This window comes from Euprymna scolopes, chromosome 10 (assembly GCF_053919585.1).
Source record: "Euprymna scolopes isolate OS-2025 chromosome 10, ASM5391958v1, whole genome shotgun sequence".
Taxonomy (NCBI): Eukaryota; Metazoa; Mollusca; class Cephalopoda; order Sepiida; family Sepiolidae; genus Euprymna; species Euprymna scolopes.
In genome coordinates this window covers 133,978,336-133,998,096 of record NC_136491.1, presented here as the reverse complement: position 1 = coordinate 133,998,096, position 19,761 = coordinate 133,978,336, and the positions used below count along the sequence as shown (strand labels likewise).

The following is a 19,761-nucleotide window of genomic DNA, read 5'->3' as shown; positions in this document are numbered from 1 at the left end:
ACTTCCTACATCCATATAACGTAAAAAAAAGGAATCTTCCAGTGCTCGCAATACCGTGGTAGAACAATATGCAGCAACGGAAACCAGGATCAGTTAAACAACCCAAGAATAACCCTTCACCAAAATGACTACCAAGAGAGCGTTACGTCGGCTCCGGAATATCTAAAGCAAAGTACAATACCCGAAAACTTCTCACAGTGTGTACACCATACATAAAGGTCTTGTCCAAAAAAGTTTTAAAAACATGGAGTCCATATGACATCAGAAGAATATTGAAGAGTTATTCGCCTATCAAAAATACCTAGTATAAGTCAAGCCCCGATCGAATGTCTCATAAAAAACTGTGTATATGAAATTTAAGTCAGATACGGAATACTATACAAAGGTAAGACTAATCGCACCCTAAAAGTAAGACTAGAAGAACAACATAAAGTCAGGATTAACTGATCACGTATAGAAAGAAAAAGGAACACACTTCCCTATATGGAACGAGGTCAAAATAATTGACAGGGATGCAAGATGGAGAGTCAGTTATATGCTAAAAAATGGAAATTTACTAACCAGACCAATCTTAGAAATTAATAGCATTAATTGTAGAAAGACATAAATTATACACATTTAAAATTTCCGCGAGAGAAGGGAGATAATTTTTCAATCTTATTACAGTTGCATCCTCTTTGTCAACCAATGTTTTCGCAGATGCAAAGCTACAGCCATAAAATAGAGATTAACTCTAAGAATACGAAAATATTGACGAATCGAGTAAAGAAATTGATAAGCTGTTTATATATATATATATATATATATATATATATATAAATGAAATGATTGGTTCGTTTGGTTTAAATAAACTAGAAAACTACAAGCCCGTCTTCCGTCATATCGTGCAACAATGATTGTATCTAATCCATATTTGTTATTAAATATTAAAAAGTAAAAAATATTACTATTTTAAAAAAAAACTTTTATTCGACATCGTTTCTTTTCGGTCAAAAAACAATACACAAAAAAGTTTGTTTCACTTTTTCTAAGCTATAAAAAATAATTTGCTGGTTAATTTTTGCGAGTTGCCTCAGTTATTATAAAGTATTATAAACACCCTAACCTCCCTATGTTAAAAACGGCTTTCAGATTAAACACCCCCAATCATCGAAAACAGTTCTTAACATAGGGAGGTTGGAGGTGTTTTATCCGGAAGCCATTTTTAGCATGGGGAGGCTGGGGTGTTTATAATACGCTGGGATAATTAGTAAAAATTAACGAAATTGCTATTATTTATTGCAAAAATTGCTTAAAATGTATTTCTTTGAAAAAAAAAAGTGACATTTTCTACAAACATTTTATAAGAAATAAAAATGAACAGTAGAATTTTTTTGTTTGTTTTTTTGTGTTTTTTCTGTTTCTACATTTAAAATTTTACTTCACTTCTTCATTCACATAGCGTTGTTATTATTTCATCGCCAACGCTCGGCTTCATTCGACTATTGACGTCATGCGCCGGTGAAAGCCGAGCCGAACGCTGAGAAAATAATTACACAGCAATTAAAATTTAATTCACTGTGGATTTATTCAAACAGTCTTTTGGAAAATGGATGTTTAAAATAAAGTGACGCTTATGCACTTATGTTACTGTGCTATTTTTAAATAGTATTTTCACGTTAAATTCAAGTTTTACATTATCTTTTTGTTTAATAAATTGTTAGGTGAAAGTACAGATAATCCGGTCGGTTTCTAATGTGTGGAAAATCTAATATCCGAAAAAGGGGTACTCTGGATAGTGACAAAAATAAAAATTGCCTCAGTCTCGAAGGATTTCTCCTCTACTGATCAAGTTCACTCTCTGTTTTTCTCCCCCTTTCTCTCTTCCTCTCAATATCTCTCTCCCTCCATCTCCCTCCCCCCTCTCTCTTTCAATCTATCTTTCTGTCTCTTTCAGCCCCTTTCTCTCTCTAACTCCCTCTATCTCTCTCCTCTCTTTTCCTCTGTCTTGCTCCCTCACTTTTTCTAACTATCTCCTTTCTCTGTCTATCTCTCAATCCCTCTATCTCTCTCTATCTCTTTCTCTATTTCCCTCTTACTTTCTCTTTTCTATCTATATATCTTCCTCTCTATCTGCCCATCTCTACTCCCTCATCCTATTTTAGTCTTCTAAATTAATTACAGTGAATAAGGCATTGTCAAAACATGGATAAATCCTATTTTAGTCACCTAATTTACTTACTGGGCGAATAGAAGTTATTTGGAAGTTACTGCTACCGTGAACAGTACCAGGAGTAACTGGTAAAACCCTTTTAATTAAACTGATTTTAGCACCCATTCGGTGACAAAATGACATAGCCTTAGCCCTTGCTGCATGTGGGATACCTGCGACATTGCTACCAAGTAGAAGAACTACTTATTCTACTTTAAAACTACTATTAAACATTCCATTTTTTAAAAATCTCATGTTAAACATCTCCAAAACATCAAGTATGGGGAAAAATATTGCAGAAATGCAAACTTATTGTTTGGGATGAATGCACAATGGCACGCAAAAAAATCACTTGAGGCTCTTGGTCGATCCTTGCAAGATTTGCGTAGCAATGTCAGACGATTTGGGAATGCAGTAATATTGCTTGCAGAAGATTTCAGACAAATGTTATCTGTAATTCCTCGATCAGTTAAGGGCGAAATTCTTTGCCTCTTAATCTCTGTAATTTTATTACATCAAAAGAAGAGTGGGTTAAAAAGGGTTTTCCAGATATTCAAATTAATTATTCGAATTCCACTTTACTGAGCGAACAAGCTATTCTTGCAGCCCAATACAAAGACATCCATGAAGTTAACGCTATTATTCAACGTAAAATTCCAAGTAAGGTAGTAAAGTAGCCCCCCTTAAAATCATGAAATATATATATATATATACATACACTTATATATATATGCATATATATATATATTAATATATGTCTATGAGAGTTTCTGCTTGTATTTAAATGTGCACATGTATACAAATACGCATATATACTTGTATATATATATATATATATATATATATATATATATATATGTGTGTGTGTGTGTGCAATTGTAAAATAGATATGCATGTGTGTATGGATGTTTATATATATATATATATATATATATATATATATATATATATATATATATATATATATATATATAGGCTGTATGCATATATTGTATACGCACGCCAAACAGTAACTACGTTATTCCGTTCACTAATTACAACCTGCCAATATAGACGATGTCCTTTCCTCATTGTTGCCTTTCCGATGTTAAATACATCAAGTGACGCATCGGGCGCTTTACGACGACATTATTACCGCCATTTATCCCCCCTATACTATCACCCACTCTCGAACACTATTTTTCCTCTTCTTCCTGTTTCTGTATATTATTTCTCTCTACCTTCACTTTACTTTTCTATCTCCATTCCCCAATTTCTCGCTTGTTTTTCTTTTTCCCCTTTTTTCTGGAAACTATTACCCCCACCTGCAACCTCTGGCGAATGCCTCGCGCTTACTATTCTTGTCTGAACCCTTCCACCACCACATGCCCAAAAGTTTCTTTCCGAAACGACAAACGACCTCATCAAGACTCCATCGAATTGTCTGGATGTCAAAGAGGAGCACGCGCATAAAGCTCTGCACATTGCAACTATTTTCCATTGCCCCTTTATCTTATGCGACGGAATTACTTTAAGTCGAGATTTTTAAAATAATTTTGTTTGTTTGTTCTCACTATTTATATTCTTTTTTGTTCTAGTTGGGCATGGGGTATCGTACCGGATGCTAGACATTTACTCGCTATTCCATACATCTTAACTGAGAGATCTTTTTTAAGATTATCACTATTCCTTTTGTGCAATTTTTGTATCCCTCTTTATATTTTCTTCACAGAGATTATTTGTAAAATTAGTTTTGTTTTAACCTTAGTTAAAGAGTTACAAGGAAAAAAGCACATAGCAATAGAGTAAAAATACTTTATTAACAAGAACAAAATTAACAAAAGAGTGAGTGTGTTCAAAGAAGCTCTGTTGCCTCTCCGGATCTAAACTCCGCATCAGTGCCTTGTATTCCAGTATTTATGTAATGATTTTACATCCAAACATCGCCCTCTTTACATATATAATTCACAATAAGCAAATGTTAGATCGAAGTGAATATAGAAAATAAGCTGAAAATCAATTCAATCGTAGATAACTTAGCACAAGACTCTCCCATAGAAACGGCGCTAACTTTATGCGGGTTTAACCAGCTTCCTTCAATAAAGGAAGCTCCATAGAAGTATGACATTTTCAAGAGTTCCCTAGTCGCATGTATATCCTCGCTAGATGAGATGACGACGTTAGGTTTTTGCAACTCTTGCAGAAAAATGCCGACGTCCTCCTACATACAGTGCTTGGAATTCCATAATTAGTCACCCATCAGGTACTTATCAGGATCAACGTTGATTAACGTCAGTGATCTAACGAGGACCGGTGTGTCAACGTGATTATGCAGTACAAACACATCCATATATTGCTGATTATTCCGAAAGGTTGTATTAGTATTTCTTTCTCTTTGGTTAGACCATGGGTGCGTGTGTAAACGTCCCTTTTCCTGTCGAAACGGCGCGGTTCTAGTGCAGTTTGGGAAGACTCAATATAATATGTGTACAATGCGCTTTCAGTTGCCTCTACATCGACGCAAAACATAACTATACCATGAGATAAAATGATTAAGAATAAAAAGTGCGAAACCTAATCCAAATATAATAATCTTGAAATCGAAATGAAAGAGGAACTTGGCAATTCCCGAAGCAAATTAACGCACGCACACATCGTAAATTATGATCTTTGTAAAGTTCTAATCTGCATTTGTTCTCTGGAATTCATATATGCGCATATATTTGCCTGCATTTACATTTATACATATGCATGTATATACCGGCTTACATGCAAAGTAAGATTTGTAGAAATTTATCAAATTTCCTCTTTAAGCGAAACAACCGACTAATGTAATGAATTTACATCCAAACATCGCCCGTTTCATACATATATATATATATAATGCACAATAAGAAAATGTTAGATCGGAGTGAATACATAAAAGAAACTGAAAATTAATACAACAGCAGACATTACAGCGTGAAGATGGCCTTCTAAACTCTGAAGTTATCTGTCTTCATCATATAAAGAGAGGGATCACGGTTTAAAAAGTGGGATTGGAAAAGCTAGTGCAATGGCGAAAGTGAACTCTGGCCTGCAAAAATGCCTGTGCAACCCCGACTGGTATTGATTTTCAGGTAATTATAAACTGAATAGACCCCTTTTTAAAGGGAGAAGGAAAAGAACGGGAGGATGCACAGGACCATAAACATTATCTAGACACTACAACTATAAAAGCCTCAGCAATTTTAACATACAAACCAATGTTAAAAAGGCGAAATAACATGTGCTTCCTCTATCGCCAATAGCCTCTTACATTTCGATAGTTGTTCCTCACATTTCGATAATAGTATTATACACTTGAAAATCATATTTTGCCTTTTGACAATCGTTTCTTACTTTTCAACAATCGTTTCTTACATTTTGACAATCGTCTTTTACATTTTGACAATCGTCTTTTACATTTCGCCAGTCGTCTCTTACACTTTGACAGTTATTTCTTACATTTCTATAATCGTCTTTTACATTTTGAGAGTCGTGTCTTACATTTCGATAATCGTCTTTTACATTTCGCCAGTCGATCGATTAGTGCATTTCAACATTCGCCTCTTACATTTGGATAATCGTTTATTTCATTTAGACAGTCGTTTCTTGCATTTCGATAATCGTTTTTTTTTTTTTACATTTCGAAAGTTGTTTCTTACATCCCGACAGTCGTTTCATACATTCTGACAGTCGTTTGATACATTTTCGACAATCGTCTCTTACATTTCGGTAATCGTCTCTTACATTTCGACAAATGTCTATTACATTTCAACAAGTCTTTTACATTTCGATAATCACATTGTTCATTACGACAATCGTTTATTACATTTCGACAATCGCTTTTTACATTTCGACAGTTTTTCTTTCATTTCGACAATCGTCTCTTACATTTTTATAGCCGTTACTCGCTTTTTGACAATTGTTTCTTACATTTCCACAATCGCTTCTACTATTGCATTTTCACACTTTTTTATTACATTTCGACTGTCGTTTTTTACATTTTCAATAAGGTTATATAGATTTTAACATTTGTCTATTACATATCAACAGTCCTTTAAATATTTCGACATTTTTTTCTTACATTTCGAAAATAGTCCATTTTATTTCCACGGCTGTTTCTTGTATTTCGTCACTCGTTTTTTTACATTTCGAAAGTCGCTTATCACATTTCGACAGTCGCTTCTTGGATTTCGACAATCTTTCCTTACTTTTCTACAATCGACTTTTACATTTCGATATTCATTTCTTATATTTCGACTATCGCTTCTACCACTTCTACAGTAGTTTGTTGCATATCAGCAGTCGTTTTTTACATTACGACAATTGCCTATTAGATTTCGACAGACATTTCTTACATTTCGACAATCGTTTTTACATGTTCACAGTCGTTTCTTACATTTCGACGGTTGTTTCTTACATTTCGACAAACGTCACTTACATTTCGATGATCGTCTTTTACATTTCGATGTTAGTATCTTTACATTTTGACACTCGTTTCCTACATTTCGAGGGTCGTTTCTTACATTTTGACAATCGTCTTTTTCAATTCGACATTTAGCCAATCGTTTCTTACATTTCGTGGATCGTTTCTTACATTTTGACAGTTGTCTTTTACATTTCGACAGTTGTCTTTTACATTTCGACAGTCCTTTCTTATATTTCGACAATCGTTTCTTTCATTCGTTATTTACATTGCGTTCTTTCTCTTTTTTTTCATTCATTTGTTACCTTTCGACAATCGTATTTTACATTTTGACATTGTTTCTTACATTTCGACAATCGTGCCTTTTTATTTCGACTTATGTATTTTACACTTAAGCAGTCCTTTCTCGGTAGTCATCTCTTACATTCTGACAGTCGTTTCTTACAGTTCGAAAATCGGCTGTTACATTTTTACAGTTTTTCCTTGCATATTTTAACAATTGTCTTTTACATTTCGACAATCGCTTCTTACAGTTCGACGTTGGTCAATTACATTTCGACAATCATCTCTTATATTCGACACTCGTTACTTTCATTCCGACAATCGTTACTTACATTTAGACACTCGTTACTTACAGTTCGACAATCGTCTCTTATTTAAACACGCGTTTTTTACATTTTGAGCATAGTTAATTACATGTCGACAATTCGTTTCTTGTATTTTTATAGTCGTTTCCTATATTTTCACAATATCTTACATTTCGATACTAGTTTTAATTACATTTCCACAATCGTCTCAAACATTTCAACATTCGTTTCTTTAATTTCTAGAGTTGTAACTTACATTTCGACAATCGATCCTTATTTTCGACTGTCGTTTACATTTTGACAGTCGTTTTCTGCGCAGTCGCCTCTTACATCTCGATAATCATCTCTAACATTTTGATAATTGTATTTTACATTTTGACAGCCATTTCTTATATTTTAACAGTCGTTTCTTACATTTCGACAATCGTCTTTTACATTTTAACAATCGCTATTTACATTTCGACAGTCGTTTCTTACATTCTGATAATCGTCTCTTAGATTCCGACAACTGTCTTTTACATTTCAACAGTCGTTCCTTAAATTTTGATAATCGTTTCTTGCATTTCGATAGTCGTTTCTTACATTTAGATAATCGTCTTTTTATACTGCGACAATCGTCTTTTACATTTCGGCAGACGTTTCTTACATTACGACAATCGACTTTTTACTTTCGACCATCGTCGATTGAATTTCGACAGTTGTCTCTTACATTTTGACAGTCGTCTTTTACATTCCGACAGTCGTTTCTTACATTTTGGCAATAGCTTATTACATTCTTGGTCATCTTTTATATTTCGACAATCGAATTTTTCATTTCGACAGTAGTTTCGTACATTTCGACTGTAGTTTCTTACATTTCGACACCCGTTTCTAATATTTCGATAGTTGTTAATAGGTTCGTGCAAAAGCAACATAGTTTTCTCACATATGTTACTTTATTGTTGATTTCTGAATTAATTCATTGATATATATATATATATATATATATATATTATATAGAAGCGCATTTTTCTCTTTATCGAATCGCGTTATTCGTTACTGTTCTCAATCTCTTTATTTATTTATTTTTGCAGGCTTTACAACAGCATGGATAAAATTCAAATCCGCACAATTTCCTTGTTCCTGTTCAAACTAGGCCGAAAAGCTGCCGAGACAACCCGTGAAATCAATGATGCGTTTGGCCCAGGGACCACTAACAGACGTGTGTCACAGCGGTGGTTAAAGAAAATTTGCAATGGTGACGAGAGCCCCGAAGATGAAGACGGTCCGGCCGACTGCACTTGATAACGAACATTTGAAAGCCTTAATTAAAGCTGATCCTCGCAAAATCACACAGGAAGTTGCTGTTGAACTCGAGCTCGACCACTTAATAGTCGTTCGCTATTTAAAGCAAACAAGGGAGTTTAAAATATTCAATAAATGGGTGCCGCATGAATTGAATGATAATCAAAAATATTGCCGTTTGGTGTCTTCTACGCTCTTTCTGCGCAACAAAAACGACCCATTTCTCGGGCGGATTGTTACTTGTTATAAAAAGTGGATCCTCTACGACAACCGGCGACGTTCCGCATAGTGGTTGGATGCCGGAGAAGCTTCACAACACTTCCCGAAGCCAAAATTGAATCAAAATAAGGTTATTGTAACTGTTTGGTTGTCTGCGGCCGGTCTCATCCATCACAGTTTTTTGAACGGTTATAGCGGAGAATTACTACCGAAAAATTGACGAAATGCATCAGAAGCTCCAACGCATGTGCCCGAAATTGTTCAATATGAAGAGACCAATTCTCCTCCATGACAACACTCTCCCACATGTTGCTCAACTGATCTTGCAGAAGCTGAACGAATTGGGCTACGAGACTCTGCCTCATCCGCCATATTCACCGGACCTCTCGCACACCGATTATCATTTTTTCAAGCGTTTCGACAATTTCCTGCGTGAAAAATGCTTCAAAAGCCGAGATGGTGCTGAATCAGCCTTCAAGGACTTCCTCGCTTCCAGAACTTCGGATTTCTATGCTAATGGGATAAATAAACTTGTTTTTCATTGGCAAAAATGTGGCGATACTAATGGTTCAAATTTCGATTAATAAAGTTTATAATAAAAGGAGTTATGATATTTTGACGCTGAACGTCAAGAGCGACATTATTTTTGCGCCAACCTAATATTTATATTTTGACAATCATCTCTTACAAGCATTTTTACAAGCGTCTTTTACATTTCGACAATCGTTTTTTTTATGTTTTCACGGTCGTCTCTCACATTTAGATAGTCGTTTCTCACATTTCGGAAATTGTCACTTACATTTCAACAATCCTCTTTCCTTTATTATATTTCGACCATCGTTTCTTACATTTCGACAATCGTCTCTAAGATTTAAACAATTGTCTTTTACATTTCGGCAGTAATTTCTACATTTCACCAGTCGTTTCTTACATTACGACAGTCGTCTCTTACATATAAACAGTCGTCTCTTATATTTCGTTAGTAATCCTTTATACTTTGTCATTTTCTTCTTACATTTCGACAGCCATCTTTTACATTTCGACAGTCGTCTCTTACATTGCAAAAGTTGCCGCTTATATTTCAACAGTTGTCTCTTACATTTCGAAAGGAGTCTCTTAAAAACATCGCTTTATCTATTTCGACAATTGCTTTTTTATATTTTGACAGTCGTCTCTTGCATTATAAAAATCGCCTCTGTTATTTTGACAGTTGTTTTTACATCTCGGTAGTCGTCTCTTTCAATGGCGATGTCTGAGCAGGCGAAAATTAATTTTATAGTATAAAAAAACAACGTAAACCTAGAAAATAAACACAACTATTGTGGTTTGAGTGTGTGTTATAAATAGTCTATTACTTTTTGTCTGTTTATTTTCATGGATCATTTCTAACTATTTTTCTTTAGTCATTTATTTCCAACTTTATATATATTGTTCTTAATAAATCACTTCTTAATGCTCCGCATGTGATACACATAAGAGCACACAGACACGAACCGGAACCAGCATTGAATAATAAAAATCATAAAAGCTTAAATAACATAAAAGTTCAAACGGACAAACTCATCAAAATATGGATACCGAATTTGATGAAAACAAGATTGAAAAAAAAAATCCAACTATTTGTAGGTTTAAAATCACCGGAACAGTAAACAAAAAAAAACGAACCATATGTATGAAAATTTCCAGATAATTAAAATTATATAAAGAAAATTATTTTAATAATAATAATCGTGCGAGCATTAAAAACAGCTCTAAAAATAACACGTGGAAAGGGCTGCGTGAAATTGGAATCAGAGGCGAGATTGACACTATATAATGCACAGTACTAAATAAAAAAACGAAAATATTAAGGAAAATCTAGGATTGTGAAACCCTACACACATAAATAATCACAGATAACTTGAAGTAAAAATTAAAAATATATATATATATATTGGGATCAATACTTACAACAAAATAAGGAAAACGATAACAAAAACAAGTCTTGCTCCGAATTTATAATAACTTAATTATATTTTGCACAAATATTTGTTTTTATTTCTATTATTAATATTCCTATTAATATGTAAAGTTTCATAGGATATGAACATTTTTATTTAAACACGTGCCACCAAGCACAACATATCCTTCGGACGTAACTTATAACCTGCAGCATATTTTCGATCTCAACGGGACACTGGTCCATACTTCTTGAGATTAATACCCACAAACTTAGGAATATCTAAAAAACAAAAAAAAAATAGTATTTCTTCAAAAAAGATATTTTGTGCATTGAAAGTCTCAGCATATTAAAATGATAATAACTAGCGGGACTTGTGAAAATTCCACAGCGGCATTTTTCATATGTAATATATTGTTGCTGGGCATTCTGTGGGCGTTTGTTCAGTATGAAGGAAGGCACAATAATATTATTCTAGTCCTTGTATTAAAACTGTATCGCCCCCTTACTAAAATAATAACTTTGATATATTTCCTGTAATGATTATTTCATTACAAACACACCGGTCAATTAACTCACATTTCATCATTTCTTATAATTATTGAATATGTTATTATGTTCGACAATAATTCATCATAATTTTAACCCACGTTATCGCCTCTCCCTTTACTAAAATAAAAAAATGTGATATATTGTATGGGCTGATTATTTCATACAAAATGCAAATATCAGTTAACTCAGATTTCATCATTTTTCATAATTCTTGGATATGACAATAATTTCGACAATAAGTATTCTTCATTTAAACTGACCATATCGCACATATTACTAAAATAATAACTGCGATATATTGTCTTGGCAGATTATTTCATTACAAACACACAAATCAACTCACCTTTCATCATTTTTCATGTTAGTAATTTCGACAATCATTTTTTTATAAGTAAAACACACCTTATAGATTCCCCCTTACTAAAATAATAATTTTCATATATTGTCTGGGCTGATATTTTCATTACACACCCCAATCAATTAACTCACATTTCATCATTTTTCATAATTCTTGGATATGTTAATAATTTCGGCAATCAATTTCATCATTTTAACCCACATCATCGCCCCCTCACTAAAATAATAACTTTGATATATTGTCTGGTCTGATTATTGCATTGCAAACACACTAATGCATTAAATCACATATTATCATTTTCCATACGTCTTGGATATGTTACTAATTTCGGCAATCATTTTTCATGATTTAAACCATCCTTATCAGCATCTCTTACTAACATAAGACCTTGAATATATTGTATGGGCTGATTATTTTATTATAAACACACCAATTAATTAATTGGGGTCGTAACTTTTTCGATTTTCGTTCATTTTAGTTCTCTATGAGCGTATTCAATTTTATTTTATTTCCATTGCGAGCTGTTGGTTAGTTTCGTAGTTTATGTGGGATGTTTTCAGCATTCTAGGATTTTCCTTGAGATTTCGATCGTTTTCATTATTGCTATCCATAATATATTCTCGGTCTCCCCCGATTCCAATTTCTCGCATTCTTTTTTCGAAGTTTTCGGGATTGTTACTAGTGATCCTATGATTATTGGCGCCATTTTTACTTTCTTCATGTTTCATATCGTCTCTTTTTTGCTTCGTTCCTCAGTCTCCTTGATGTTCACCAATTCATGACTTGGTCGGATATCTTGTTCTTTTTAGTAATTATTACACCAGATCCGTTCGCTTGGTTAGGCTTATCTGTTTGCACGTTCATTCCCCATAAAACTAATGATTTCCGTTTTCAAGTACTGCCCCGGATTTTGTTTATATCATTTGTCAGGGTATGCAAAATGCAGTTGTTTGTATAGTTCCCAGAGCACACCCTTCCTCGCCTATTAGTGTCTATTCTTATATTCTGTTTATGCTAGTTTGCTTCATTCACTTATGTGCTTATTGTTTCGTCTATTTGTCATCATAGTCTGCATTCTTGTCTTGTCGATTTTAGCTTTCATATATTTTGTTCTGATCGCGTTATCTTGTGCAGTTATTAATAGTGATTCAGTCTCTCAAAGGGTCGCATGGTGGTAATATACGATTATACCGTTTCAGTTTTCATGATTCCGTGTGAGGTTCCTTTGTGTTTTACATCTGTAGCCGTTTCTGTGTCCAGTCTGTGTCTGTAGTTCAAGTGTGGTGTTAATCTCTACATTCAAAGGTTTTCTTTAATATTTCTGCAGTTTTCATTATTGCTATCCGCTGTATATTCTCAGCCATCCCTCTTATTCAAATTTCTCACATTCTTTTTTCAGTTTTCGGTATTGTCCCAAGTGCTTCCACTATTAGTGGTGTTATCTGTACTTTCTTCATTTTCCTGATCCCTTTGAGTTCTCTGACCAGTTCTGGGTATTTGCTCCGCTTCGCCGCCCCATTGGTATTCACTCTGTGAACTGCTAGGACGGCAAAATCTACAATTTGGCAGGAGTTCTTGTTAACTATTATGACACATCCGGTCTCCTTGCTTGGATGGGTTTATTCGTTTGCACATCCGTGCCCCATAGAATCTTGCGACTTTCGTTTTCCAGTACTGCTGCCAGTTGGTTCTTGTACTATTTGTCTGAGTGTTCAAGATACAATTGTCTGCATAATGATAATATATATATATATATATATATATATATAATGGTATTAATATACAATTTTAAACCACTTATTCAATATTCAATGCGTTATCAGGCTTTGAGAACAAATGAAATAATTGCTATTACAGTAATTTTTATCTTCAGTTTTTGGAGACGAAAAAATGTCACGTGCATTACAAAAACCATTTAGACATCATTCGTTTGTTTCATTTTACATCAATCGAAGTTCTTAGAAATATACCTTTTGTCGAGTTAAAACTTAATCATGGCACGAAATACATCGATATTCGAATTTTCTTTACGTTCCAAATGTTGAGTGATAAAGTAAAAGAACATTATTTTGCTCTCACTTTATGATGAGGTGACTGTTTTATAATATATTAGCAGGGAAACCAGACGTTACCCGGGATTGAATGATGATTTACACATGTTTCAGACTACCATATTTCTATTGTCACCGAAATTGGAAAAATCACCCATGTTTCAATCAAATCGATTGAATGGCTGCTCTAGTTGGGGACCCATCGCGATGCATCGAAAGGAAGCTTCACATTCCTCCCCGCAGTTGCTTAGATCACAATACATTGTTGTCTACATTGCACTGTAGAGAATATATTGTTGATTTTATAAAATTATTTTTATATATAATGGCGTGATTTTAGTCAAGTATCATGCTTCAATTTTGCCATAAACAGAAACATTCATATTGAGGACGCCTCTGCTATATTAAAGAATCTACTGTTGATCTTATATACTTGATTTTACTGCTTGTGCAATGATAATGGCTTGAATTTAAGTTTAAAATGAAAAAATGGAGTATCCTGTCAAGAAAGTCATTTCGAAGGCCCGTCTGTTATATCAAAGAACCTGCTGTTGTTTTTTATGTCAAAACTTTCGGTTTGTCTCGTAAAGAAACTTCTCAAATGTACATGTGATGCTAGACTGTGTAAGGTATTAACTTTGGTCATCGATTATCGCTACATATAGATGGCATTCCCATACGAAATCTATATAAGAACAAAGACAGGCACATAAAGTACCTTCATGTGAAATTTCATAACAATCGGCCCAGACGTTTTCGAGTTCATAGGGAACGAAGTATCTCACTCACAATGTTCCTTTTATATAGTAATAGATATCTTTGCTGTGGTCTCTTAATCTTACTCTATTCCATAACAATAATTAATCGAGCCTGGTGGAGTATCCATCGTAGTCTTGTTACTATTTCCCTTTTTCAGTTGATTCATACTTGATCTATAAGGATTTTCATGAATAAGTCAAATTCAAATCATATATTTCAACATCTGTATTTAAAATATTAACATTTAGATATTTATATATCTATAAGGATTTTCATGGAGAAATCAAATTCAAATCATATATTTCAACATCTGTATTTAAAATATTAACATTGAGATATGTATATATCCATAAGGATTTTCATGAAGAAATCAAATTCAAATCATATATTTCAACATCTGTATTTAAAATATTAACATTGAGATATGTATATATCTATAAGGATTTTCATGAAGAAATCAAATTCAAATCATATATTTCAACATCTGTATTTAAAATATTAACATTGAGATATGTATATATCTATAAGGATTTTCATGAAGAAATCAAATTCAAATCCTATATTTCAACATCTGTATTTAAAATATTAACATTGAGATATGTATATATCTATAAGGATTTTCATGAAGAAATCAAATTCAAATCATATATTTCAACATCTGTATTTAAAATATTAACATTGAGATATGTATATATCTATAAGGATTTTCATGAATAAGTCAAATTCAAATCATATATTTCAACATCTGTATTTAAAATATTAACATTTAGATATTTATATATCTATAAGGATTTTCATGGAGAAATCAAATTCAAATCATATATTTCAACATCTGTATTTAAAATATTAACATTTAGATATGTATATATCTATAAGGATTTTCATGAAGAAATCAAATTCAAATCATATATTTCAACATCTGTATTTAAAATATTAACATTGAGATATGTATATATCTATAAGGATTTTCATGAAGAAATCAAATTCAAATCATATATTTCAACATCTGTATTTAAAATATTAACATTGAGATATGTATATATCTATAAGGATTTTCATGAAGAAATCAAATTCAAATCCTATATTTCAACATCTGTATTTAAAATATTAACATTGAGATATGTATATATCTATAAGGATTTTCATGAAGAAATCAAATTCAAATCATATATTTCAACATCTGTATTTAAAATATTAACATTGAGATATGTATATATCTATAAGGATTTTCATGAAGAAATCAAATTCAAATCATATATTTCAACATCTGTATTTAAAATATTAACATTGAGATATGTATATATCTATAAGGATTTTCATGAAGAAATCAAATTCAAATCATATATTTCAACATCTGTATTTAAAATATTAACATTGAGATATGTATATATCTATAAGGATTTTCATGAAGAAATCAAATTCAAATCCTATATTTCAACATCTGTATTTAAAATATTAACATTGAGATATGTATATATCTATAAGGATTTTCATGAAGAAATCAAATTCAAATCATATATTTCAACATCTGTATTTAAAATATTAACATTGAGATATGTATATATCTATAAGGATTTTCATGAAGAAATCAAATTCAAATCATATATTTCAACATCTGTATTTAAAATATTAACATTGAGATATGTATATATCTATAAGGATTTTCATGAAGAAATCAAATTCAAATCATATATTTCAACATCTGTATTTAAAATATTAACATTGAGATATGTATATATCTATAAGGATTTTCATGAAGAAATCAAATTCAAATCATATATTTCAACATCTGTATTTAAAATATTAACATTGAGATATGTATATATCTATAAGGATTTTCATGAAGAAATCAAATTCAAATCCTATATTTCAACATCTGTATTTAAAATATTAACATTGAGATATGTATATATCTATAAGGATTTTCATGAAGAAATCAAATTCAAATCATATATTTCAACATCTGTATTTAAAATATTAACATTGAGATATGTATATATCTATAAGGATTTTCATGAAGAAATCAAATTCAAATCCTATATTTCAACATCTGTATTTAAAATATTAACATTGAGATATGTATATATCTATAAGGATTTTCATGAAGAAATCAAATTCAAATCATATATTTCAACATCTGTATTTAAAATATTAACATTGAGATATGTATATATCTATAAGGATTTTCATGAAGAAATCAAATTCAAATCATATATTTCAACATCTGTATTTAAAATATTAACATTGAGATATGTATATATCTATAAGGATTTTCATGAAGAAATCAAATTCAAATCCTATATTTCAACATCTGTATTTAAAATATTAACATTGAGATATGTATATATCTATAAGGATTTTCATGAAGAAATCAAATTCAAATCATATATTTCAACATCTGTATTTAAAATATTAACATTGAGATATGTATATATCTATAAGGATTTTCATGAAGAAATCAAATTCAAATCATATATTTCAACATCTGTATTTAAAATATTAACATTGAGATATGTATATATCTATAAGGATTTTCATGAAGAAATCAAATTCAAATCATATATTTCAACATCTGTATTTAAAATATTAACATTGAGATATGTATATATCTATAAGGATTTTCATGAAGAAATCAAATTCAAATCATATATTTCAACATCTGTATTTAAAATATTAACATTGAGATATGTATATATCCATAAGGATTTTCATGAAGAAATCAAATTCAAATCATATATTTCAACATCTGTATTTAAAATATTAACATTGAGATATGTATATATCTATAAGGATTTTCATGAAGAAATCAAATTCAAATCATATATTTCAACATCTGTATTTAAAATATTAACATTTAGATATGTATATATCTATAAAAGTGAGAATATGTGTGAGAGGACGCTTCTCGCTTTATATACTCAACGAATTGTTTATCTACACACTTGGAATTTTGTATATCGGGTATTCAGACACGTGGAAAACTTTTTAATCGGATTTCATCCAAAGAAAGGGGTGTCAAGAGGTAAAATAGAAAGATTGGTACGTGCGAGTCATCATACTTTTAATTGTTTATCAACTGTTTCACGAATACGCATGCGCGAATGGTTCACATGACAAATTCTTTGTTAAGAATAAGTAGATTTGAAAACACTTTTTACAGAACGTTTTTATCTGGCCCAATGGTTATCGTATTTGACTCACTGTCTTTAGGTTTTGATTTCGGTCTCAGCCCGAGTATATATGTTTTTGTTTAAAAGAAGTGAACTGTTCAGAAAAAAAAAAAAACATAATACTCGCATGCACGTTTAAGTTTCTGTATGAATTAAACTATAATATTTATGCGTATTTTACAACCGAGCAACGCCGGCTGGCATGCTAATTAACATTTAGAAAACGGTTGTGAGTATGACAGTTAAACAGTTAATCCAAGAGAAAAAAAACGCATAATTTTAATTATGTTTTTATATCAGAATTTATTGGATTTAAAAATGTCGTTTTAAAAATTTTAGTGCGTAAACATGCCGTAATAAACAAATATTTCGATATGTTCTTTTTTTACATAGGCATCACCACGTATCAATGCCAAGAGGCCACTCGAGGATAAGGGTTAAAGAGTGTACAGTAGACAATTGGACAATATAGTAATCGTTAGTAATGGAAATTCGGTAAATTTGTTAATAAGTGGAACGGCTCATCAAAAACTTGTTTACGTTAGACTTGAAGACGACTATATTGTAGTCAGCTGGAAAGCAGGAAAACGGAAGACAATTTCATAGGCGTGCAGGTCTAAGAAAGAAGCTTTGCTAATGGAATCTACGTTTAGGTTTAGGCCCAGATAAAGAGTGGGGGGATTATTGATAGTGTTTTCAGCTATACGAGTGTTTCTTGTGAAAGTTTGGGGAGAGGGGACATAGATTAAAGCTCAGTCGAACACTTTCCATGAAAATAACGATACAGCAGAGACAAACTCGCAACATCTTTTCTGTGAGATAGAGGTTGCAGGGAAGAGAAAAGGACATCTCCTACAAGGCTACGAAGTCTATTTTGAACTCTATCAAGGCAGGACAAGTCCTTTTTAACAGCTCCTGCCCAGATGTGGCAACAACAACATATTAAATAATATTTGCATTAATTTTTGTTTTCGGTAATATTATTTTATTAGCGTTTCCTTTGAAGTTTGTATATAGCAACATTTTCAACCATTCATAAACTACATTTAACATCCGAATGAATGCATTGATGATGATACTTACGGGCTTTAAAGGCAGATGAATAAAAGTTATATATATTTTTATTAGAAATATTAAAGATATCCTTTCTTTACCTTACTTTTCTACCCAATTTTATTTTATTTTATTTTATCTTACTTTGTTTATCAACATCAAAATAAGTAACTGTTTTTCTTTATATTTTATATATCTGCCTTACTTAAAAAATGCTAGTTTTATTTTTGGTGTCTTTATACCCCCACCCACTCTTTTTGCTGATCAGGAGACTCTGTTGTATAAAATCAAATGTTAAAATTATTGTCCAAAACGTATTGTCTGTCTCAATAAAAACATCGTTTCCGAAACGATCGTACATTTTATTGATTTTTGTTATTCTTTCTTTGTGAAACCGATTTTTAATTTTAATTATAAATTATCAATCATTTTACTTGATATTAAAATAGCTCTAGGATATCTATGCCTATCGAGCTCATTATATATCTACATTACAACGAGCACTGTTTTCTTTTAATTATATTAATGCACTTATTAAGAGATTTAACTAAACTCTGCTCTTTAGACTCTTGTTCTAATCCCTATACACACACACACACACACACACACACATATATATATATATATATATATATATATATATATATAAAGCTGAATGTGTGTGTATGTGTGTGTCTCGTCACAAATAGGCTCCTATGTGGTTGACTATTTTAAAAAACTGATTACATATAATGATAGAAGATGTATCGAGATACAGGAATGGATATGTTTGATCTGGCAGAACGGTGGTTCATTAAAATGGTGGGGTCTGTGTTCGCGCCTGGTCCACAAAGTATGGAAATAAAAAAATTAAAAATTGAAAAAAAAACGTTTACAAGTGGTTTTGATATAGATGTACATAAGAATACTTTGATAAGTATGTTTTAACTTAAATAGGGATGGTATAATAAAATTGTGGGGTCTGTGTTCGCATCTAACCTCCATAGAATGGAAATAGGCACAAACTTTTATAAAAACTTTTCATATCTATCTGCGTAAGTATACTTTGATAACTATGTTTCAGTTTGAAGAAATGTGGTATAATAAAATTATGGGGTGTTCGTTCGCACCTGACCTCCATAGAATGGAAATATGTCACAAAGATTCACAAGGTTTTTTTTAATATAGAT

At 31.7% G+C, this 19,761-nt stretch overlaps 1 pseudogene; it reads left to right on the top strand.

Annotated features, from left to right (window-relative positions):
- The window catches only part of LOC145286549 (histone-lysine N-methyltransferase SETMAR-like), a 37,810-nt pseudogene extending 28,516 nt beyond the window's left edge, over window positions 1-9,294 (top strand).
- Window positions 9,295-19,761: the final 10,467 nt, after the last annotated feature.